Below are 25,175 nucleotides of genomic sequence, written 5' to 3' on the forward strand. Positions count from 1 at the left end.
CCAGCGGGACACCGCATTCGACAAATTCGCCCGCCGGCAGCCTTCAGCTTCTACCTCTACAGGTAGACGATTTTTCGGGGGAAGGAAGACTGTTCCCTACTCTTCTGGCAAGCGTAGGTACAATCCTCCTTCCCGACAGCCTGCGGCCCAGGCTAAGCCCCAGCGCGCTCGCTCTCGTCAGCAGCGTGCGACTCAGCAAGGCCCCGCGGCTCCCCAGCAAAAGCAAGGGGCGAGCTTTTGACTGGCTCCAGCAGAGCATAGCCGACATCCAAGTGTCCGTGCCGGGCGACCTGCCAGTCGGAGGGAGGTTGAAAGCTTTTCACCGAAGGTGGCCTCTCATAACCTCCGATCAGTGGGTTCTGCAAATAGTCCGGCAGGGGTACACCCTCAATTTGACCTCAAAACCTCCAAATTGTCCACCGGGAGCTCAGTCTTACAGCTTCCAGCACAAGAGGGTACTTGCAGAGGAACTCTCCGCCCTTCTCAGCGCCAATGCGGTCGAGCCCGTGCCATCCGGGCAAGAAGGGCTGGGATTCTATTCCAGGTACTTCCTTGTGGAAAAGAAAACAGGGGGGATGCGTCCCATCCTAGACCTCAGGACCCTGAACAAATATCTCGTAAAAGAAAAGTTCAGGATGCTTTCCCTGGGCACCCTTCTCCCCATGATTCAGCAAAACGATTGGCTATGCTCTCTGGACTTGAAGGATGCCTACACACATATCCCGATACTGCCAGCTCACAGACAGTATCTGCGATTTCAGTTGGGCACACGCCACTTCCAGTACTGTGTGCTACCCTTTGGGCTCGCCTCTGCGCCCAGGGTGTTCACAAAGTGCCTAGCTGTGGTAGCAGCGGCACTTCGCAGGCTGGGAGTACACGTGTTCCCATATCTCGACGATTGGCTGGTAAAGAACACGTCCGAGGCAGGAGCCCTGCAGTCCATGCAGATGACTATTCGCCTTCTGGAGCTACTGGGGTTTGTGATAAATTACCCAAAGTCCCATCTTCTTCCAGTGCAGAACCTCGAATTCATAGGAGCCCTGCTGGATTCTCGGACGGCTCGCGCCTATCTCCCAGAGACGAGAGCCAACAACTTGTTGTCCCTCGTCTCCCGGGTGCGGGCGTCCCAGCAGATCACAGCTCGGCAGATGTTGAGATTGCTGGGCCATATGGCCTCCACAGTTCATGTGACTCCCATGGCCCGCCTTCACATGAGATCTGCTCAATGGACCCTAGCCTCCCAGTGGTATCAGGCCGCTGGAGGTCTAGAGGACGTGATCCACCTGTCCACGAGTTTTCTCGAATCCCTGTATTGGTGGACGATTTGGACCAATTTGACTCTGGGACGTCCCTTCCAAATTCCTCAGCCACAAAAAGTGCTGACCACGGATGCGTCTCTCCTGGGATGGGGAGCTCATGTCGATGGGCTTCACACCCAAGGAAGCTGGTCCCTCCAAGAACGCGATCTACAGATCAATCTTCTGGAGTTACGAGCGATCTGGAACGCTCTGAAGGCTTTCAGAGATCGGCTGTCCCACCAAATTATTCAAATTCAGACAGACAACCAGGTTGCCATGTACTATGTAAACAAGCAGGGGGGCACCGGATCTCGCCCCCTGTGTCAGGAAGCCGTCAGCATGTGGACCTGGGCTCGCCGGTACGGCATGGTGCTCCAAGCCACATATCTGGCAGGCGTAAACAACAGTCTGGCCGACAGGTTGAGCAGGATTATGCAACCTCACGAGTGGTCGCTCAGCTCCCGAGTGGTGCGCCAGATCTTCCAAGCGTGGGGCACCCCCTTGGTGGATCTCTTCGCATCTCGAGCAAACCACAAAGTCCCTCAGTTCTGTTCCAGGCTTCAGGCCACCGGCAGACTGGCGTCGGATGCCTTCCTCCTCGATTGGGGGGAGGGCCTGCTGTATGCTTATCCTCCCATTCCTCTGGTGGGGAAGACTTTGTTGAAACTCAAGCAAGACCGAGGCACCATGATCCTGATTGCTCCTTTTTGGCCGCGTCAGATCTGGTTCCCTCTTCTTCTGGAGTTATCCTCCGAAGAACCGTGGAGATTGGAGTGTTTTCCGACCCTCATCACGCAGGACGAAGGGGCGCTTCTGCATCCCAACCTCCGGTCCCTGGCTCTCACGGCCTGGATGTTGAGGGCGTAGATTTTGCCTCTTTGGGTCTGCCAGAGGGTGTCTCCCGTATCTTGCTTGCTTCCAGGAAAGACTCCACTAAGAGAAGTTACTTCTTTCATTGGAGGAGGTTTGCCGTCTGGTGTGACAGCAAGGCCCTAGATCCTCGCTCTTGTCCTACACAGACCCTGCTTGAATACCTTCTGCACTTGTCTGAGTCTGGTCTTAAGACCAACTCCGTAAGGGTTCATCTTAGTGCAATCAGTGCATACCATTACCAAGTGGAAGGTAAGCCGATCTCAGGACAGCCTTTAGTTGTTCGCTTCATGAGAGGTTTGCTTTTGTCAAAGCCCCCTGTCAAGCCTCCTACAGTGTCATGGGATCTCAATGTCGTTCTCACCCAGCTGATGAAACCTCCTTTTGAGCCACTGAATTCCTGCCATCTGAAGTACTTGACCTGGAAGGTCATTTTCTTGGTGGCAGTTACTTCAGCTCGTAGAGTCAGTGAGCTTCAGGCCCTGGTAGCCCAGGCCCCTTACACCAAATTTCATCATAACAGAGTAGTCCTCCGCACTCACCCTAAGTTCCTGCCAAAGGTCGTGTCGGAGTTCCATCTGAACCAGTCAATTGTCTTGCCAACATTCTTTCCCTGTCCTCATTCCTGCCCTGCTGAACGTCAGCTGCACACATTGGACTGCAAGAGAGCATTGGCCTTCTATCTGGAGCGGACACAGCCCCACAGACAGTCCGCCCAATTGTTTGTTTCTTTTGATCCCAATAGGAGGGGAGTGGCTGTAGGGAAACGCACCATATCCAATTGGCTAGCAGATTGCATTTCCTTCACTTACGCCTAGGCGGGGCTGGCTCTTGAGGGTCATGTCACGGCTCATAATGTTAGAGCCATGGCTGCGTCGGTAGCCCACTTGAAGTCAGCCTCCATTGAAGAAATTTGCAAAGCTGCGACGTGGGCTTCTGTCCACACATTCACATCCCATTACTGCCTGCAGCAGGATACCCGACGCGACAGTCGGTTCGGGCAGTCAGTTCTTCAGAACCTGTTTGGGCTTTAGGATCCAACTCCACCCCCCGAGGGCCCTGTTTGTTCTGTTCCAGGCTACACTCTCAGTTAGTTGGTAAATTTTTTTAGGTCAATTTCTGTTATGTCCTCGCCGTTGCGAGGCCCAATTGACCATGGTTGTTGTTTTGAGTGAGCCTGGGGGCTAGGGATACCCCATCAGTGAGAACAAGCAGCCTGCTTGTCCTCGGAGAAAGCGAATGCTACATACCTGTAGAAGGTATTCTCCGAGGACAGCAGGCTGATTGTTCTCACAAACCCGCCCGCCTCCCCTTTGGAGTTGTGTCTTCCCTTAAGAGTTTGTCTTGCTACATACTGGACTGGCCGGCTCGAGCCGGTTTCGGGCGGGAAGACGGCCGCGCATGCGCGGTGCGCGCGGGCGCGCGAGGGCTAGCAAAGGACTTTGCTAGTGAAGATTCCGATTGGAGGGGCTGCCGTGGACGTCACCCATCAGTGAGAGCAATCAGCCTGCTGTCCTCGGAGAATACCTTCTACAGGTATGTAGCATTCGCTTTATCCTAATATTGACTGGATAAATGTTACATAATGGAGTGCTAGGGAATTAAAATTTCTAGATGTAATAAATGACTGCTTCTTGGAGGGAACTGGTCCAGGAACCAACAAAAGAGGGAGGGTTTTTTTGGCTCTAAGCTTTAGTGGAATGCAGAGCATGGTACAAGAGGTAATGGTGTTGGATCCACTGGGAAATAATGATCATAACATGATCAAATTTGAGCTGATATCTGGAGTGAAGTCACTAAGGAAATCTACTATAGCAGCTTTTAATTTTCAAAAGGGTGGTTAAAAAGAAGCTGAAAGGGTCGGCCACAAAGGTTAGGACTCTGAATCTGGCATGGACGTTGTTTAAGAACATCATCATGGAAGCCCAGACTAGATGTATTCCACATATTAACAAAGGTGGAAAAAAAGAGCAAACGAGGTGAAAGAGGCTATTAGAGCCAAAAGAACATCCTTTAAAAATTGAACAAAATAAGCAACATAAGCTTCATTGGCTTCCAGTTGAAGCCAGAATAAAATTTAAAATTCTTACGCTGACACACAAAGCCTTATATTTACTGACTTCATCATATTTAGCTAATCTTACCCTGCCATACTCACCTACACGAACACTTCGATCGCTTACAGATCGCTTACAGATAATAGATTAGGTGAACTGGTTAAAATGGTGTATTTGGATTTTCAAAAGACGTTTGATGAGGTGCCTCCTGAGATATTTCTTAGGAGTTGAGTGTCATGAATAAGAGGCCCTTTTGTAGATGATAAACTGGCTAAAGGAAACTGAATACGACTATAGAAAAGCATCACTAGAGTACCCCAATAGTTTGTTTTCAGACGTGCTATTGGTATAAAAAATAATCAGGAACTAGGAACGGCAGGTGAGAAGATCAAATTTATGGATGATTGGAACTTATTCAAAGTCGTTAAAACGGCAGAAGATTATGAATATTTGCAGAAATACGTTGTGGAGACTAGGCAATCTGGCAATGAATAGTTAAGCTTTGGAACTTGTTACCAGAGGATGTGGTTTCAGCGGTTAGTGTAGCTGGGTTTAAAAATGTTTTGGACAAGTTCCTGGAGAAAAAGTCCATAGTCTGCTATTTGAGAGAGATGAGGAGAAAGCCATTGTTGTCCCTGGGATCAGTAGCATGGATTCTTGCTACTATTTCGGATTCTGCCAGGTTTATGTGACCTGGATTGGCCACTGCTGGAAGCAGATTAGTGGGTTAGATGGACCATTGGTCTCACCCAGTATGGCTATTCTTATGTTCTAAAATGGCAAGACATTTAATGCAGACAAGTGTAAAGTAATTCAGTTAGGGAACAATTATCCCACTTATACATGTAAAATGATGACTTCTGAGCCCAAGAAGAAAGAGCTTGGAGTCTTTGTGGATACTTTTGTTGAAATTTTCAGCCTAGTATGCTGCAACTGCTAAAAAGGCAAATCAAATGTTAGGGATTATTTGAAAAGGGATGAAGAACAAAACTGAGAAAAGCATAGCCTATGTATAGGATCTCAGTTCTTCTGCACCTTGAGTATGGTGTGCCGTTCTGGCCACCCCATCTCAAAAAGGATATAACTGAACTGGAAAAAGTTCAGAGAAGGGCAACAGAAATGATAAAGGGGATGTGGTGACTCCCTTATGAAGAGAGGGTAAACAGATTAGGACTCTTCAGCTTGGAGAATATATAATGGAAGTTTATAAAGTCAAGAAACAGTTAAATAGGGAACACATGAAAAAAAGACACTCCATTGAACTAAAGGTAGAAGACAAAAGCAAAGGTTTTTTTTTCCTACACAGCAGTGGAATCTGTTGCTGGAGGTTGTAGTGAAGTCAACTAACATAAGAGAAAAGATAGGAATGGATAAGTTTCTGGAGGAAAAATCCATTTAAAAATGTTATTCGCGGGAATAAACTTCGGAAAGCCATCATTTATTCCTGTAAATGAGCTATGAGAAACAGGCTTTTTTTTTTTGGGGGGGGGGGGGGATCTGTTGGGTACTTGTGGCCTGGAATGGGTACTGGGCTTGATGGGCCTTCGTCTGTCTGATTCAGCATGGCTTTTCTTACATTTTTATGGTTTAAGTCGTATTTCTATTACATAGAGACAACAGATGAGAAGGCAGTAGAACTAGAGGACATGAAATGAGATTGAAGGGGGGCAGATGCAAGAAAAATGTCAGGAAGTATTTTTTCACGGAGAGAGTGGTGAATGCTTGGAATGCCCTCCAGTGGGAGGTGGTGGAGATGAAAACGGTAACAGAATTCAAACATGCGTGGGAAAAACATAAAGGAATCCTGTTCGGAAGGAAGGGATCCTCAGGAGCTTAGCAGAGATTGGATGGCAGAGGCGGGGCTGGTGGTTGGGAGTCGTGGTTAGTGCTGGGCAGACTTATACGGTCTGTGCCCTGAAAAAGACAGATACAAATCAAGGGGCTGGTGGTTGGGAGGCGGGGCTAGTGCTGGGCAGACTTATACGGTCTGTGCCCTGAAAAAGACAGATACAAATCAAGGGGCTGGTGGTTGGGAGGCGGGGCTAGTGCTGGGCAGACTTATGCGGTCTGTGCCCTGAAAAACACAGATACAAATCAAGGTAAGGTATACACAAAAAGTAGCACATATGAGTTATCTTGTTGGGCAGACTGGATGGACCGTGCAGGTCTTTTTCTGCCGTCATTTACTATGTTACTATGTAATTCCACCACCACAAAAGGCTAGATGGGAATCTACTAGGAACTCAGCTTTTTTCTTTCTAGCTCCCTCTCATTGGAATTGTCTTCCTAAAATTATTAGATTGGAAGAGTCCTATGTCCAGTTTCGTAAACTTTTGAAAACGTATCTGTTTCAAAATACTTTCGATAACAATCTGGGATAAAAAAGGGACAAATAGGCAGAATGAATTCACAGTAAAAATAATATGTTTGCTTATATAGTATGCTATGAATGGTTGTCCAATGTCTATTGGTGTTAGTATCTTTTAGAATGGTTGTTTTAGTTTTTGCTGTGCTTTTCTATCAAATCAATGGATTTCTTATATGTTTTTTAAAAATGATATTTTATTTTAAGATGTAAACCGTTCTGTTTTGTGAATGCAATTAGAAACGGTATAGTAAAAAAATAAACGATAAGCGATCTACCTGTACCGGAAATGGTTTTCAGGGGTGACAATGCGGAGGAACTGAAAGAAATCTCAGTGAACTTGGAAAGACGTACTGAGCCAAATTGACAAGTTAAAGAGTGATAAATTACCTGGACCGGATGGTATACACCCCAGGGTATTGAAAGTATTCGAACATTTATTTATTTATTTGTTGCATTATACCCCGCTCTTTCCGCTCGGTAGCAGGCTCAGTGCGGCTTACATAGTATGGAATTACGTAGTATCACAGAAAGAACACAGCTGTAGCAATAGTTGAGGTATGATGTGGTTGTTAGGAAATAGATTGAGATAGGTGAAATGGCCAGGGGATGTAGGGGTAGGAGAGGTAGGAGTGGTGTAGAGTGATTTTATAGGTTAAGTCTGGTCATTTGGGTAGGCTTGCTTGAAGAGGTGTTTTTAGCAACTTCCAGAAGGGTAGATGGTCGCTAACTGTTCGAATGGGTCTTGGTAAGGCATTCCAGAGTTGGCTGCCTATAATGGAGAAGTTGGATGCGTAGTACGTTTTGTACTTGAGACCTTTGCAGTTGGGAAGGTGTAGATTGAGATATGTTCGAGAGGATTTTGATCCGTTTCTAGTTGGTAGGTCAATTAGGTTGGTCATGTAGCTTGGAGATTCTCCGTAGATAATCTTGTGAATCAGTGATTGGACTTTGAAGTTTATTCGTTCATTGACAGGGAGCCAATGGAGTTTTTCACGAAGAGGTGTTGCGCTTTCAAATCGTGATTTACCAAAAATGAGTCTCTCTGCCGTGTTCTGGGCGGTCTGGAGTTTTTTCAGGATTTGGACCTTACAGCCAATGAAAATGCTGTTGCAGTAGTCAGCGTGGGTAAGTACAGTGGATTGTACCAAGTTGCGGAAAGTTTTTAGGGGGAGATATGGTTTTACTCTTTTCAGCACCCACATCATGTTGAACATCTTCTTCATCATGGCTTTTGCGTGAGTTTCCAGAGTTAGGTGATTGTCTAATGTTACTCCTAGGATTTTTAGATTGTCGGATATGGGGATTGAGACATCAGGGTAGTTGGGAGGAGTGTAGAGTATTGGGATGAGAGGATTAGGCATTGTGTTTCTCCTTATTAATTTTCATCTTAAAAGCGTTAGCCTAGGAGGCTAAGATGTTCATGCCAGTGATTATTTTATGTTTAATTTTCTTTATTAACTTTTTTCATTTTACATTCACATATTCTGAAAATGTTAGAAAACTTACATATCATTTTACAAATTCAAAACAAATTGAAAGGAAATTATAGTCTACTTTTTAACCACATTATTATTGGATCCAAGAACAAGGTAATATTAATAAGGCAATATAAAATAATAAAATTTAAAAAACTGCTAAGAGCAAATAGAGTAGAAAATCATAAGTTATTGCTCTCAAATTAGAGATTTACCTGAGCATTTGACCTAGAGATTGTTAATTAATAATAATTAGCCTCATATGCCCAGGGTACCTTTATGTTAGGATACCACTGACTGGCTCTCATCATTGGCTAACCCACCAGCCCGAAACAGCAGAGAAAAACTCTCATGTTCAATCTTTCAATGAGAGAAAAGTCTGCAATCTCTAAGGCAATGGATGCCACTTTATAGATTGGGACATTTATAGTTTTTGTCTTCTGATCTTTATAGACCAAATTTAGAGTTTCTTTGGTCATTAAGAGAATTGGTTGGGCTTTTGACCTAAATATTATGTGATTTTGATTGTTTTTCCATTGCCTTAGAGATTGCAGACTTTTCTCTCATTGAAAGATTGAACATGAGAGTTTTTCTCTGCGGTTTCGGGCTGGTGGGTTAGCCAATGATGAGAGCCAGTCAGTGGTATCCTAACATAAAGGTACCCTGGGCGTATGAGGCTAATTATTATTAATTAACAATCTCTAGGTCAAATGCTCAGGTAAATCTCTAATTTGAGAGCAATAACACATGATTTTCTAATATAAAATTACAGAAAACAGAAATGTTTTCCTTAGGAGCAGAAGATTCACCAACATTGCAATCAGGCAACAGCATTATTCTCTGAGACTGCTCCAGGGAGCTCTTTCATACGTTCTCTACTTTCAACAAACTCTTTAAGTTTCTTGGGATCAAAAAAAAAAGATAAGTTTGCAAGTTAAACACTATTATACATTTGCAGGGAAATTTGATAAAGAAGGTGGCTCCTAGAGCCAGAACCTTTAAACGTCATTAGTTCTTTCCTTCTAACCAACATCTCCCTCGCCAAATCAGGAAATATATTTATTTTTTCTCCCATGAAAACTTCTCCAACATGTTTGAAAAATAAATGTAAAATATTAATTTTGTCCAATTCAAGGGCAAATGTTACTAACAAAGTGGCCCGTTCCTTTTCCACTGAAGTTTCTAAAATTTCTGTTAAGTTCAAACTTTCTTTTGGCAGGTCTTCTTTAGGTTTGTAGGATCCTTTGATATAGTAAAGTTTAGTCACAGTAGGGTGATTCTCACATGGCAATTTCAATATTTCTACCATATATTTTTTAAACAATTCCAAAGGAGAAATATAGGAAGATTTAGGAAAGTTCAAAAGTCTTAGGTTATTCCTGTTAAGTTGATTTTCTAAGTTTTCCATCTTTCAAGCATGTGAATTTTTTTCTTTTATTATGGTAGTTACCACTTCTTTAACTGTTTTAACTTCGGTTCCTACTTTCACAATTTCTTTTTGTTGCTCCTCTATCTTATTGGACATTAAAGAAAATTCGTTTTTCAATTCAACTGTATCTCTTTGCAAAGAGACTGATATTTGTTGTAGAGATGAATTAACCCCCTGGATAGCGTCCCAGAGTAAGTCCAATGTGACTGTTTTCGGTCTTACCAGTCCTACATTTTCACCAGAAGCAAAACTCCAATGTAAGGTGGGATTCGATGGAACCGTTTCTCCCTCCTTAGCTGTTATAATCGGAGAAGACATAGCGATAGGACCTCCCGCGTTCCTCTGGAGATCTGTACCATCTTTGGGCGTCTCCAGCTGTAGAACTCTTTCCTGCTTGCTTGTGCTTCCGGGTCGCGGCGGGGTCATACCCGAGGGAAGACAAGACTAAGCGACACTCCCTCAATGCTGTAGTTTGCCGTTGGAGTTGCAATCACTGAGGCAATCGCTGGTTTCACCGACGCCTGGACCCCAAAAGCCTCGAGGGTAGGCTGGTAAGCGGTAGGGTTCCCAACCGGGCCCGAGGAGGTAGGGGCTCCAGTTTTCCCTTTCCTCTTCCCCATTCTAACTGGGGAGTGCGCTGCTAACCTGCAAATTCCAACGAGGCTCAGGAGCTCCTATGGTGTACGTCTGCTCCTGACGCCATCTTGGATCCTATCCTCGACAGTGATTATTTTATCAGAGATTTCTGCTAGGTTGGATTGGAAAGGGATGAATATGGTAACATCATCTGCATAAATAACGGGGTTTAGTCCACGTTGAGATAGGGTCTTGGCCAAGGGAATCATCATAAGATTGAAGAGGATCGGGGATAGAGGCAATCCTTGGGGAACTCCGCATTTTGATGACCACGCAGGCGAGATTGTTGTGGTTGATTTGACTTGGTAGGATCTTGTGGTGATGAAACTTTTTATCCATTTAATGATGTTTCCGCCGATCCTAGTTTGTCCAGTAGTTTTGTAAGAACGTCATGATTTACCATGTCAAATGCACTAGATAAGTCAAACTGCAGGAGAAATATGTTGTTTCCGAATGCTATTTCTTGTTTGAACTTGGATATTAAGGTGAGTAGTACCATTTCAGTGCTGTGTGCAGGCCTAAAGCCCGATTGCGACTCATGCAATATGGAGAATTTTTGTATAAATTCGTTGAGTTGGGAGGTTACTCTGTTTTTCATTAGTTTGATCAGTAGAGGGATGGAGGCCACAGGGCGGTAATTGGTGATGTCATTTGCAGGTTTCTTGGGGGTTTTTTGGTATTGGTGTGAGTAGTATGTTTCCGTGCTCGGTGGGGAAGGAGCCCTGTTGAACATGAAATTGGCTGCTTGTGATCTGTAATCTGTCATTAAAGTCATCTGTAGTACCTAAGGACTGGAGGGCGATTTTTAAAAAGGGTTCCAAGGGTGATCTAAGTAATTTCAGAATGGTAAGCATGACTTCAGTGCCATGCAAAATAGTGGAAACTATTATAAAGAATAAAATTACAGAACATGTACAGAACGTGGTTTAATTGGGATAGAGTCAACATGGATTCAGTCATGGGATATCTTGCCTCACCAATTTGCTTCATTTCTTTGAAGGCATGAATAAATGTAGATAAAGGTGTCACGGTTGTGCCCAGGTTCCTTGCATACAGACACCTCGGCCCCCGGTGGTTAAACCTGGCGGGTGCTGGGGAACTGATGGCTTACCGGTTCCTATGTGACAGAAGATATACTGGTCCGGTCCGGATCTTCCAGCCTTCCAGAGTGTTTTGGGAGTTTTTTCGAACCAAGCAGTACCCGTACTTAGTGACCTCCCTTGTAGGTTGCCTTTATTAACCACCTGGGTAGGTCTCTAGTTTGCCTTGCAACAGAGGTCCTCAGAGGTGTTTCCTTTGGTGAGAGTTGTTGCAGTGCGTCTGTGTTGTTTTTTCCCTTTTGTGCTTTTGACCCTGCTTGTCTCCTAGACTATTCTCCTGCCTGCTGCCTGCCCAGACCCAGCCTGTTTCTGGACTATTCATCTGCCTGCTGTCTGCTTGGGACCCCAGCATGTTTCTAGTGTGACCTGCTGTTTGTCAGCCGGTGGCTGTGTCCTGCAGTTCCTCCTTCTTGTCCTGTTTGGTAAGTCCTGCCGGCCGCTTGCAGCCTGGAGCTCAACTCTCGGTGAAGGGCAGCTAAGTGCAGGTGAAGCCTTGCTCCAGTCCACAGTGTTCCAGTTCTGTTTTCCTTGCCTGTGTTTGGGTGATTCCTCCTGCTGCTGCCGCTCTCGGCAGTGGCCCAAGGGCTCACTTACCTAGAAGTCCAATAGAAGCATGACAAAAGGTGAGCTGGTTGATGTAGTATATCTAGATTTTCAGAAAGCTTTTGACAAAGTTCCTCATGAGAGACTCCTGACAAAATTAGTCATGGTATAGCAGGCAATGTTCTGTTGTGGATTAGGAATTGGTTATTGGACAGAAAACAGAAGGTAGGATTAAATGGCCATTTTTCTCAATGGATGAGAGTGAATAGTGGAGTGCCACAGGGATCTGTACTGGGACTAGTGGTATTTAACATATTTATAAATGATATGGAAATTGGAACGATGAGTGAGGTGATTAAATTTGTGGATGACACAAAACTATTCAAAGTTGTTTAAACGCATGCAGATTGGGAAGAATTGCAGGAAGACCTTAGGAAACTGAAGACTGGGCATCCAAATGGCAGATGAATTTAAATGTAGACAAATGCAAAATGATGCACATTGGGAATAATCTGAATCATAGTTATCTAATGCTAGGGTCCGCTTTAGGAGTCAGCACTCAAGAAAAAGACTTAGGTGTCATTGTAGATAATATGTTGAAGTCTTCTGCCCAGTGTGCAGCAGCGGCCATAAAACATACAGGATGCTAGGAATTATTAAGAGAGAGATGCAAAATGAGACCAAAAATATTATAATGCCTCTATCGCACCATGGTGTGACCTTACTCTGAGTATTGTATTCAATTCTGGTCGCTGTATCTCAAAAAAGATATAGTGGACTTAGAAAAGGTTCAAAGAACAGTAACCAAAATGATAGAGGGGATGGAACTGCTCTCGTATGAAGAAAGGCTAAAGAGGTTAGGGTTCTTCAGCATGGAAAAGAGACTGCTGAGAGGGAATATGATTGAGGTCTACAAAATTCTGAGTGGACTGGAACGGGTGGGGGTGAATTATTTTTTCTATTCATTCATAAAATACAATGAAATTGCATGGAGATACTTTTGAAACAAGAGGCAATATTTTTTCACTAAAAACTTGAGTGGAACTTGTTGCTGGAGGATGTGGTAACGGCAGTTAGTGTATCTGGGTTTAAAAAAAAGGTTTGGACAAGTTCCTGAAGGAAAAGTCCATAGCCTGCCATTGAGATGGACTTTGGGGAAGCCACTGCTTGCCCTGGGATTGGTAGCGTGGAATGGTGCTTCTAATTGTGTTTCTGCCAGGTACTTGTGACCTAGATCGTATACTGCTGGAAGCAGGATACTGGGCTGGATGGACCATTAGTCTTGCCCAGTATGGCTGTTTTTATGTAGAGGTTATGGGGTGGTAGACTTGGGAGTAATGTCAGAAAATCCTTTTTCATGGAGAGGGTGGTCAGTGCCTGGAATGCTCTCCCGAGGGAAGTGGTAGAGACAAAAACAGTGACTGAATTCAAATAAGCGTGGGATGAACACAGAGGATCTCTGTTTAGAAGATGGATTAAAAAAAAACTTTAAATGGTTGCAGGTGTTTGGATATGTGAATGATGCTTGGATGGCAACTCCAGCTGTGAAGAACTAAGGCTGGTAACATAGTAACATAGTAGATTTCGGCAGAAAAAGACCTGCACAGTCCATCCAGTCTGCCCAACAAGATAAACTCATATGTGCTGCTTTTTGTGTATACCTTGATTTGTACCTGTCTTCTTCAGGGCACAGATCGTATAAGTCTGCACAGCACTATCCCCGCCTCCCAACCACCAGCCCCGACTCCCACCACCGGCTCTGGCACAGACCGTATAAGTCTGCCCAGCACTATCCCCGCCTCCCACCACCGGCTCTGGCACACACGTTTGAGGTGTGGGGTGTATAAGTGTGCTGCTTTTTGTGATTTATATCTGATGAAAGATCTGAACAAAAAACAAAGTCAGAAAGGGAGGGCCAGGCAGACTTTATAGGTCTGTGTTCTGTATATGGCAATCCAGTTTAGGATGGGCTTGAAAGTGCTTCAACAGCAACTTCAGTAGCTGGAACTGAGAAAAGTGCAGGGCAGACTTTTTCGGTCTGGGTCCCGTAAATGACAAGACAGATTCGGATAGGCTGGAGTGGACTTTGACAGCAACTCCCGTAATTGAAACATAAGGACAGAGCTGGGCGAACTTCTACTGTCTATCCCAGAAACACCAAAGAAAGACCATGATCAAGTATGTAATCACATTCATTGTTGATTTAGTCATGAATTGATAATGAGTGTGACTTTTGGGCAGACTGGATGGGACCGTTCAGGTCTTCATCTGCTATCATTTACTATGTTACTATCCACCTTATAATCGAAAGAGAAAAACGCCTAGATTTCGACCCAAATCGGGAGATAGACGTTTATCTCACAAAAACGAATAAATCGGTATAATCGAAAGCCGATTTTGGACGTTTTCAACTGCACTCCGTCGCGGATGCGGACAAAGTTGATGGGGGCGTGTCAGAGGTGTGGCGAAGGTGGAACTGGGGCGTGGTTATCGGCCGAGGAGAGATGTACGCATTAGGGCGATAATCGAAAAAAATAAAGGCGTTTTTAGCGAACATTTAGGACACTTTTGTTGGACCCTTTTTTCACACGTACAAGTCCCAAAAAAGTGCTCTAAATGACCAGATGACCATCGGAGGGAATCGGGGATGACCTCCCCTGACTCCCCCAGTGGTCACTAACCCCCTCCCACCACAAAAAAATGATGTTTCACAACTTTTTATTTTCACCCTCAAATGTCATACCCACCTCCCTGGCAACAGTATGCAGGTCCCTGGAGCAGTTGTTAGGGGGTGCAGTGGACTTCAGGCAGGTGGACCCAGGCCCATCCCCCCCTACCTGTTACAATTGTGCTGCTTAATGCTTATTAGTCGTCCAAGCCCCCCAAACCCACTGTACCCACATGTAGGTGCCCCCCTTCACCCCTTAGGGCTATAGTAATGGTGTAGACTTGTGGGCAGTGGGTTTTGAGGGGGATTTGGGGGGCTCAACACACAAGGGAAGGGTGCTATGCACCTGGGAGCTCTTTTATCTTTTTTTTTTGTTTTTGTAAAAGTGCCCCCTAGGGTGCCCGGTTGGTGTCCTGGCATGTGAGGGGGACCAGTGCACTACGAATCCTGGCCCCTCCCACGAACAAATGCCTTGGATTTATTCGGTTTTGAGCTGGGCGCTTTCATTTTCCATTATCACTGAAAAACAAAAACGCCCAGCTCACAAATTGTCGAATAAAACATGGACGTCTATTTTTTTCGAAAATACGGTTCGGTCCGCCCCTTCACAGACCCGTTCTCGGAGATAAACGCCCATGGAGATAGACGTTTTCGTTCAATTATGCCCCTCCACATGTGTTACTAAAAGGGTTCTAGGGCAATTGGAAGCAGAACAATTTGTGCCGGACATATTGGCGCAGACATTTTGGCATGAATAGTAAGATAAACAGTAATTAAATGAAATTTTGTAAAGGCTTTATTAAGAAAACACAATAAAAAGTGTCAATCTTGCAAATCAATAGTCAACAAACAAATATTTTTTTTAAAGCCAATATTAGCGTTCTTTAAAGGATGGACTAATGCTATAGAATCAATTAAAGCAAATTTATTTTCAAAAAAGATGTGTAAAGGATGCACCAACATGGAATCATTTAACAAAACTTATATCCAAATAGATTTGTCACTGTAATCAAACAAGTTAAAGTTGTGGCTGCATCCACATAAATAATCCATAGTTGAACGATTAGCGTAATCCATGACAATTGTTCAAAGTCAATAGGATCCTGGTATTTCTTCTTTTGCAAGGAAGGCTGTTCTTCAGCAGTGAGGTGTTCGATATACAGGTGATTTATGTTCTGTTCCTTTTGTAGTTTCAGCACTAGCCTCAGTGTTGTTGGATGGACAATTTGCACAGACTGCAAGTGCGTTATGCCATCCCTCAACTGTGTTATTTGTTCATGTTGTCATCATGAACAGCTTGGTAACAGTCCAAGATGCTGGAAGGAAAAAGAGCACCCACCTGTTCATCATCATTCCAATGAAAATGTCTTCAAAGTAGTTCAGAAGGTCATTGACTTCAGGAAACGATTCAAGCTGTAAGTTCTTCGTAAGCACAAACTTTCTTGGGAATTGGCACATACTTAAGAGCAACAAGCATTCAGATGTGCATAGCAAAATCTGGATCCGTGTTGTAACATCCAGCATAGCTATATTCCTGCACCTTAAGCCAAATGTGTTGTCTGAAATGAAAATGACATCCATGAATTTGCGAATTAAAGATTTCAGTAAATGCACTCTTTGTTGCCTGTAATTGACCTTAAATACATCTACAGGCTATGCAAAAGGCATGATTTCACGTCTTACAGAGATTAATGAGACATCAAAAGCTACTAATTGTACTGCACCAAATTAGCATTATTTTCCATCAACATAGCTCCAAATCAGAGGCGTTACCAGGTTTTGATCTCAGAGGGAGCAGACTTTTATAAAATAGGGGCTGGTTGGTGTCAGCAAGACAGCAGTGTCTGTGTTGTTGCTTGGGCTGTGGCGGGCAGTGATTAATACAGGCTGTCTCTGTTGCGTCCTACATAAGTATTGCCATACTGGGACGGACCATAGGTCCATCAAGCCCAGCATCCTGTTTCTAACAGTGGGCAATCCAGGTCAAAAATAACTGGCAAGATCCCAAAAAAGTACAAAACATTTTATGCTGCTTATCCCAGAAATAAGCAGTGGATTTTCCCCAAGTCCATTTTAATAATGGTCTATGGACTTTTAGGAAGTCGACCAAACCTTTTTTAAACCCAGCAAAGCTAACCGTCTTTACCACATTCTCTGGCAACAAATTGCAGAGTTTAATTATATGTTGAGTGAAGAAAATTTTTCTCAGATTCATTTTAAATATACTACTTTGTAGCTTCATTGAATACCCCCTAGTCCTAGTATTTTTGGAAATAGTAAACAGACGCTTCACGTCTACCCTTTCCACTCCACTCATTATTTTATAGACCTCTATCTTATCTCTCCTCAGCCATCTTTTCTCCAAGCTGAAGAGCCCTATTTGCTTTAGTCTTTCCTCATAGGGAAGTTGTCCCATCCTCTTTATCATTTTTGTCGCCCTTCTCTGCACCTTTTCTAATTTCACTATATCTTTTTTGAGATGAAGTGAGCAAAATTGAACACAATATTTGAGGTGCAGTTGCACCATGGAGCGATACAAAGGCATTATAACGTTCTCATTTTTGTTTTTCATTCTTTTCCTCGTAATACCTAACATTCTAATTGCTTTCTTAGCTGCAGCAGCACACTGAGCAGAAGGTTTTATTGTATCATCAACGATGACACCTAGATCCCTTTCTTGGTCAGTGACTCCTAATGTGGAACCTTGCATTAAGTAGCTATAGTTTGGGTTCCTCTTTCCCACATGCATCACTTTGCGCTTGCTTATATTAAATGTCATCTGCCATTTAGACGCCCAGTCTCCCAGTCTCTTAAGGTCATTTTTCACAATTCTCTTGCAATTTAACAACTTTGAATAACTTTGTGTTGTCAATAAATTTAATTGCCTCACTATTACTCCCATCTCTAGGTCATTTATAAATATATTAAAAAGCAGTGGTCCCAGCACAGACCCCTGTGGAACCCCACTAACTACCCTTCTCCATTGAGAATACTGACAATTTAACCCTACTCTGTTTTCTATCTTTTAACCAGTTTTTAATCCACAATAGGACACTAAATCCTATCCCATGACTCTCCAATTTCCTCTGGCGTCTTTCATGAGGTAATTTGTCAAATGCCTTCTGAAAATCCAGATACACAATATCAACCAGCTCACCTTTATCCACATGTTTGTTCACCCTTTCAAAGAAATGTAATAGATTGGTGAGGCAAGATTTCCCTTCACTAAATCCATGTTGACTTTGTCTCATTAATCCATGCTTTTGAATATGCTCAGTAATTTTGTTCTTTATAATAGTCTACAATTTTGCCTTGCACCGATGTCAGGTTCACCGGTCTATAATTTCCCGGATCTCCTCTGGAACCTTTTTTAAAAATCGGCATTACATTGGTCACCCTCCAATCTTCCGGTACCACGCTCGATTTTTAAAGATAAATTACATATTACTAAGACTAGTTCCGTACGTTCATTTTTCAAGTCTATCAGTACTCTGGGATGGATACCATCCGGTCCAGGAGATTTGCTACTCTTCAATTTGTCAAATTGCCCCATTACATCCTCCAAGTTTATAGAGATTTCATTCAGTTTCTCCGACTTGGGTCAGCTTTGAATACCATTTCTGGCACCGGTATCTCCCAAATCTTCCTCAGTGAAGACCGAAGCAAAGAATTCATTTGATCTCTCCGCTATGGCTTTGTCTTCCCTGATTGCCCCTTTTACCTCTTGGTCATCTAGCGGTCCAACCGATTCTTTTGCTGGCTTCCTACTTTTAATATACCTAAAAAAAAATTGGACTATGTTTTTGCCTCCAACGCAATCGCTTTTTCAGAGTCCCTCTTTGTCTTCCTTATCAGCGTTTAGCATTTGACTTGACATTCCTTATGCTGTTTCTTATTATTTTCAGTCGGTTCCTTCTTTCATTTTCTGAAGGATTTTCTTTTAGCTCTATTAGCTTCCTTCACCTCACTTTGTAACTCTGCTGGCTGCCTACAAGGAAAACAGTAAGTTACATCATGAGGCAGGACGTAGAAGAGATCCCTGGACTGGCCAGAGCAGGCAACCTGTCTTCTTAACTACAAAGTAAAAATATTCAAATCATGACCATCACCTCAGGAATAGCACACACTTCCACTGCTAGACACCTTGTTTAAATTAGTTGAGCTTTTGTTTGTGTGGTGATTCTACAGGATGTGAAGAAGACTAGTCTTGAGCATTTTTATTTTGGGTGACAACGGCCACCAAAGGCGGCCCTTGCCCCAGAGCCTACTTTCAAATAAGGCTAGACATTTTGTGAAATAACACAAATCCCTGCAAATAGACACCCAAACCCTATACTGAAAACTTACCATGCCATAACAGCCCTAATCCACCTACAAAAGACAGTGCTATAAATATTACAGTGGGACCTAGAGAAGTGTTTCCCTAGGTGGTCCTGGAGTACCCCTTTGCCATTCAGGTTTTCAGGCTATCCACAATGAATCTGCTTGAACAAGATTTGCATGTAATGGAGGCAGTATATGCAAATCAATCTCATGCACATTTATTGTGGATATCCTGAAAACCTGACTGGCAAAGAGGTACTCCAGAATCAACTTGGGAAACACTGCCCTAGAACACAAACCACACCATAACAGCCCTAACCCACCTTTGAAAAGACAAAGCTATCTATCTACTGTAAAGATGGCCGCCGCTAAGTAGGACGTTTAACGGTCTGCTCCGGACACACCAATACTCAACCGGTGCTTAGCTGTGACCTGACCTGTTTTTCGCTAAGCAGTCCTGCTTTGTATAGTCTCGGGAAACCTAGTGGGCAGTTTTTCTTTCGCCATCGACGGCCAGCCAGCATTGCACTTTCTTTTTTTTTTTTTATTATTTTATTTTATTGGTATTAATCATTATTTAACAACAAATTATGTATATGCATTAGGCATTGAAAAGGAAATAACAAAAAACTAAGAATAGAATTTAAGGCCCGTTCGTCCACAATTAAAGAAATTGGTTCCAAGGTACAGGAAATTATATTACTAACTGTAATAAAAAGAAAAAAAAAAAAAAGGCACCTTTTGCTTATCTCGGGGTTACTGATCCCAGCCTGCTATTTACGGGGGGCACATAGGATTCATATCTACTCTAGCATCAAGAAATTCCTTTAACTGTTTAGGGTCTATAAATTGAAACTGATTACCCTCAAGCATCAGATTACAAATACAAGGAAAACGTAGTACAAAATTAAACCCCAAGGCCAACGCTTTAGAACGCAGTTCTAAAAAAGCCCTGCGTCTAACCTGAGTAGGCCTTGAAAGGTCAGGAAAAACACGAACCTTTGAACCCATAAACAAGTTTTCTAAGTGTCTTAAAGAAAGTCTCAATATAGCATTGCGGTCAGGCTCCAATACAAAGGTAGCAAGCAATGTAGACCTCTGCGTAATTATCTCCAAGGAACTCTCGAGGAATGAAGTTAAATTCATTTCATCCCCCACCTTTGGGAGATTTCGACCATCTCCCTGTGGGTTCCAGATATAATAGGCCCTTGTTATGGGGGGCAATGAGTCTTTGTCCATTCCAAGAATGTCCACAATATATTTCTTGACCATTTCAAGAGGTGAAATTAACGGAGATTTAGGGAAGTTTAGAAACCTAAGGTTAAACCTGCGAATCTGATTTTCAAGGTATTCGGTCCGTTTGTGAAGGAAAATATTATCTTTAACCAAGGCATTTTCTAAACTTCCCATCTCTTGTAATTTGATATTCAAAGTTTCCATTTTAGTGGCCTGTTGTGCAGCTACCTGTGCTTGGAGTAGCGCAGCTTCAGAAAGAGTTCTTATGTTTTCAGTATTCTTTTTTAAAGTAGGTTGCATGGAGATTTGAATATCATGTACCATGTCCCATAGTGACTCTAAGGTCACAATTGCTGGTCTTACCGCACCTGAAATTCCAGGAAGGGATTGAGCCTGGTCGCCAATCAGCATTGCACTTTCTATCATCTCCGCGGACTGTTTCCGCGGCCCAACTGCCGCCCAGCCACGATCCGACCCGTTCTGGTTGAGGTACAGCACCTGGCTGCATGGAGTTTTGGCTCACCTAGTTGGCCCATGATTATTGTCGGCAGCCTTCCAGTGGATCATTGAACCTCCTGGGCACTGAGGTGCTGGTTGTCGAGTACTACATGCTGGCAGCCTTTTCGATCACATCTTCCAGCGAGTCCACAAGGCCCCGCCTTTTCCATTTCTAACCTGTTACTCACTGGCATCCACTTCCTCACAGCTGATTCCTGCTGAAGTCGCCGGCTCTCCATTCTCTCGACTGATCACTGCTGAAATCGCCGGCTTTCAATTCCTCACAGCAGACCCCTGCTGAAATCGCCGGCTTCTGCTTCCTCACAGCTGATCCCTGCTGAAACTGCCGGCTTCCACTTCCTCACAGCTGATCCCTGCCGAAAATTCAGAGCCTGTGGACAGATTTGTGTTCACCCCTGCAATCTAGGAAGAAATGCCCGTCTTTTTCGCTGCAGTGGCTCACCAGCATCTACCTCCCTAACAGCTGATCACTTCTGTGGATCCAGTGCCTGTGAACGACTCCAGTGTCAACTCTTCTGCCCTGTTGTGTGAGTGATAGCGCCCACTACAGACTTCAGTTTAACTGAGGGGTGCACTGGATGGGGCCTTTTTTTCATTGTCAACTAATAGAGCTTGTCTTCAATATGGACCTGTTTGTCTTTCTTCGCCTGTTGTTTTCTTTCCTTATTTCACTTCTCTCTTTCTATTTCACCACTTGAAAACAATAATATACCCATTCTACATAATCCTTTTAGATACCCGAACAGACGGCCATTGCATGGCACATATTCACATGTCAAGCCTTTACCAGCTGCGGAGCGACAACTTGTTAAACTTTATTCTTCACAGGTCTTGGATCCCACCACTTCTGCTGTCTTGGTTGGTTATGTTAATGCCAGATCAGTGGTCAACAAAACTTCAATATTTGCAGATTGGATCATGTCTGATGACCTTGACCTGATCTTCATCACAGAAACTTGGGTCCATAATCAAACTGATCCAATTTTACTAGATTTATGTCCCTCCGGTTATAAACTAGTCCATTGGCCACGATCTGGTAAGAGAGGTGGAGGAATTGCACTTATTTATTGCTCAGACTTCCTTGTAGAGCCCCTTGCAGACTCCATTACCCCGCATCTTGAAATTGCTTCTCTCCGAATCATTAACAAAATCTCATCAGGCTTCCTAACCTGCATCCTATTATACAGACCGCCAAGCAACTGGAATGACGCACAGCCCATTTTTGCGGATTTCGTTTCTAACACGTGTTTGTCCAATCCCAATATATTCATTCTAGGCAACATAAATCTGCATCTTGAAAACTGCCTATCTAGTCACACGTGAGATTGCTTGGACTTTCTCCACTCCTGGGACTTCGTCTTCTGGAATCATCAAGCAACCTACTCAAAAGGACACACTCTTGACCTCCTCTCCCTCAAGACAGCTGATACGCATCCCTTGCAATTAACCAAAGTTCATTGGTCAGCTATCCCTTGGTCGGACCATTTTAAGCTCAAATGTACCTTATTATGGCAGGTAAAAGGTTCACATCATACCAAACCCCACAAGAGGTTTTATTGATCCCAAGGTATTCTGGCAGACCATCTATGAGACAGCTTGGCCAGAGCCGGTGGATTCCAAGAACTTCCTCTTGCACTGGGATGACCGATGTAGAAGAGTATTGGATGCCATAGCACCCATCAGAGCAAGGACCAGAAAGCGGGCCGCGCTGCCCCTTGGTTTAATGATGACCTTATGAAACTAAAAACCATTAGCAGAAGACTTGAACGGGCATGGAGAAAGCGTCAGGACACCCATCATCTCACTGCATGGAAGCAGTCGCAGAGAACGTACAAATATGCACTTAGGCAAGCTAGAAAACTCTACTACAAAACCAAAATTGGGCCGGACTACAAAGACATGAAAAAAACTCTTCCATTTTGTTCACAAATTAATGGATACCACTGCGCTCACATCATCCAGTACAGATGTCCCATCTGCTGCTAGCCTGGCCAAATATTTCAAGGAAAAAATTGAAACGTTACAGAGTTCCTTACCTCAGAAAAATTCTAGCATAAGTGATTTCATCAATGGCCTGGATCCGGATACAGCAGAAAACCCAGCTGACCGCTCTTTCTCAGACTTCAAACCCCTTTCTGAGGATTCAGTCAAGCAGATTCTCCAGGAAGTTTTGCAAACTAGATATTTGCCCGACTTACTTGCTCCAATGTTGCTCCTAATTGCTTCCTCGCAGATTTAACACTACATATTAACTTCATGCTTGGCAGTGGAAAGTTCCCGGAGAATTATGGAAATATCTTACCCCGATTCCAAAAGATGCCAAGAAGAAACGCCACGATCTTACCAACTATCGGCCGATTGCTTCTATTTCGCTCTTCGTGAAATTAATGGAGAGCATGGTGAATAAGCAACTCAATGAGTACTTGGACAAGTTCAATATTTTGCATGATTCGCAGTCGGGATTCCATCCGCTTCATAGCACTGAGTCCGTGCTCGTCACGCTCCTGACCAACTTTAAACGGGAAATAGCAGTCGGGAACAGCATTCTACTATTGCAATTTGACATGTCCAGCGCTTTTGACATGGTGAACCACCGCATCTTACTACAGATGCTCGATTACTTTGAATGTAATCAGTGGAAATGTATTAGCATGGTTGAAAGGTTTTTTAACATCAAGAACCTACCAAGTGAACTCCAACTCATGCTGGTCCCTCTGGCCACTGCCCTCTCCAAACTTGGTCTCAACTCGTTTATTTATGCTGATGATATCACTATCACTATTCCTTTTAAAACAGACCTTAGCGAGATTCATGAGGAAATAAGACTTGGATTACACACCATGCTAGATTAGGCCAACTCCTTTCAGTTCAAGCTCAATACTGAGAAAACCCATTGCCTCATTCTCTCCTCACCCTATAACAAGTACATAAGTACATAAGTACATAAGTAGTGCCATACTGGGAAAGACCAAAGGTCCATCTAGCCCAGCATCCTGTCACCGACAGTGGCCAATCCAGGTCAAGGGCACCTGGCACGCTCCCCAAACGTAAAAACATTCCAGACAAGTTATACCTAAAAATGCGGAATTTTTCCAAGTCAATTTAATAGCGGTCTATGGACTTGTCCTTTAGGAATCTATCTAACCCCTTTTTAAACTCCGTCAAGCTAACCGCCCGTACCATGTTCTCCGGCAACGAATTCCAGAGTCTAATTACACGTTGGGTGAAGAAAAATTTTCTCCGATTCGTTTTAAATTTACCACACTGTAGCTTCAACTCATGCCCTCTAGTCCTAGTATTTTTGGATAGCGTGAACAGTCGCTTCACATCCACCCGATCCATTCCACTCATTATTTTATACACTTCTATCATATCTCCCCTCAGCCGTCTCTTCTCCAAGCTGAAAAGCCCTAGCCTTCTCAGCCTCTCTTCATAGGAAAGTCGTCCCATCCCCACTATCATTTTCGTCGCCCTTCGCTGTACCTTTTCCAATTCTACTATATCTTTTTTGAGATACGGAGACCAGTACTGAACACAATACTCCAGGTGCGGTCGCACCATGGAGCGATACAACGGCATTATAACATCCGCACACCTGGACTCCATACCCTTCCTAATAACACCCAACATTCTATTCGCTTTCCTAGCCGCAGCAGCACACTGAGCAGAAGGTTTCAGCGTATCATCGACGACGACACCCAGATCCCTTTCTTGATCCGTAACTCCTAACGTGGAACCTTGCAAGACGTAGCTATAATTCGGGTTCCTCTTACCCACATGCATCACTTTGCACTTGTCAACATTGAACTTCATCTGCCACTTGCACGCCCATTCTCCCAGTCTCGCAAGGTCCTCCTGTAATCGTTCACATTCCTCCTGCGACTTGACGACCCTGAATAATTTTGTGTCATCGGCGAATTTAATTACCTCGCTAGTTATTCCCATCTCTAGGTCATTTATAAATACATTAAAAAGCAACGGACCCAGCACAGACCCCTGCGGGACCCCACTAACTACCCTCCTCCACTGAGAATACTGGCCACGCAATCCTACTCTCTGCTTCCTATCTTTCAACCAGTTCTTAATCCATAATAATACCCTACCTCCGATTCCATGACTCTGCAATTTCTTCAGGAGTCTTTCGTGCGGCACTTTGTCAAACGCCTTCTGAAAATCCAGATATACAATATCAACCGGCTCCCCATTGTCCACATGTTTGCTTACCCCCTCAAAATAATGCATTAGATTGGTGAGGCAAGACTTCCCTTCACTAAATCCGTGCTGACTTTGTCTCATCAGTCCATGTTTTTGTATATGCTCTGCAATTTTATTCTTAATAATAGCCTCCACCATCTTGCCCGGCACCGACGTCAGACTCACCGGTCTATAATTTCCCGGATCTCCTCTGGAACCCTTCTTAAAAATCGGAGTAACATTGGCTACCCTCCAGTCTTCCGGTATTACACTCGATTTTAGGGACAGATTGCATATTTCTAACAGTAGCTCCGCAAGTTCATTTTTTAGTTCTATTAATACTCTGGGATGAATACCATCAGGTCCCGGTGATTTACTACTCTTCAGCTTGCTGAACTGACCCATTACATCCTCCAAGGTTACAGAGAATTTGTTTAGTTTCTCCGACTCCCCCGCTTC

Source organism: Microcaecilia unicolor, chromosome 11 (assembly GCF_901765095.1).
Source record: "Microcaecilia unicolor chromosome 11, aMicUni1.1, whole genome shotgun sequence".
In the NCBI taxonomy this organism is placed as follows: domain Eukaryota; kingdom Metazoa; phylum Chordata; class Amphibia; order Gymnophiona; family Siphonopidae; genus Microcaecilia; species Microcaecilia unicolor.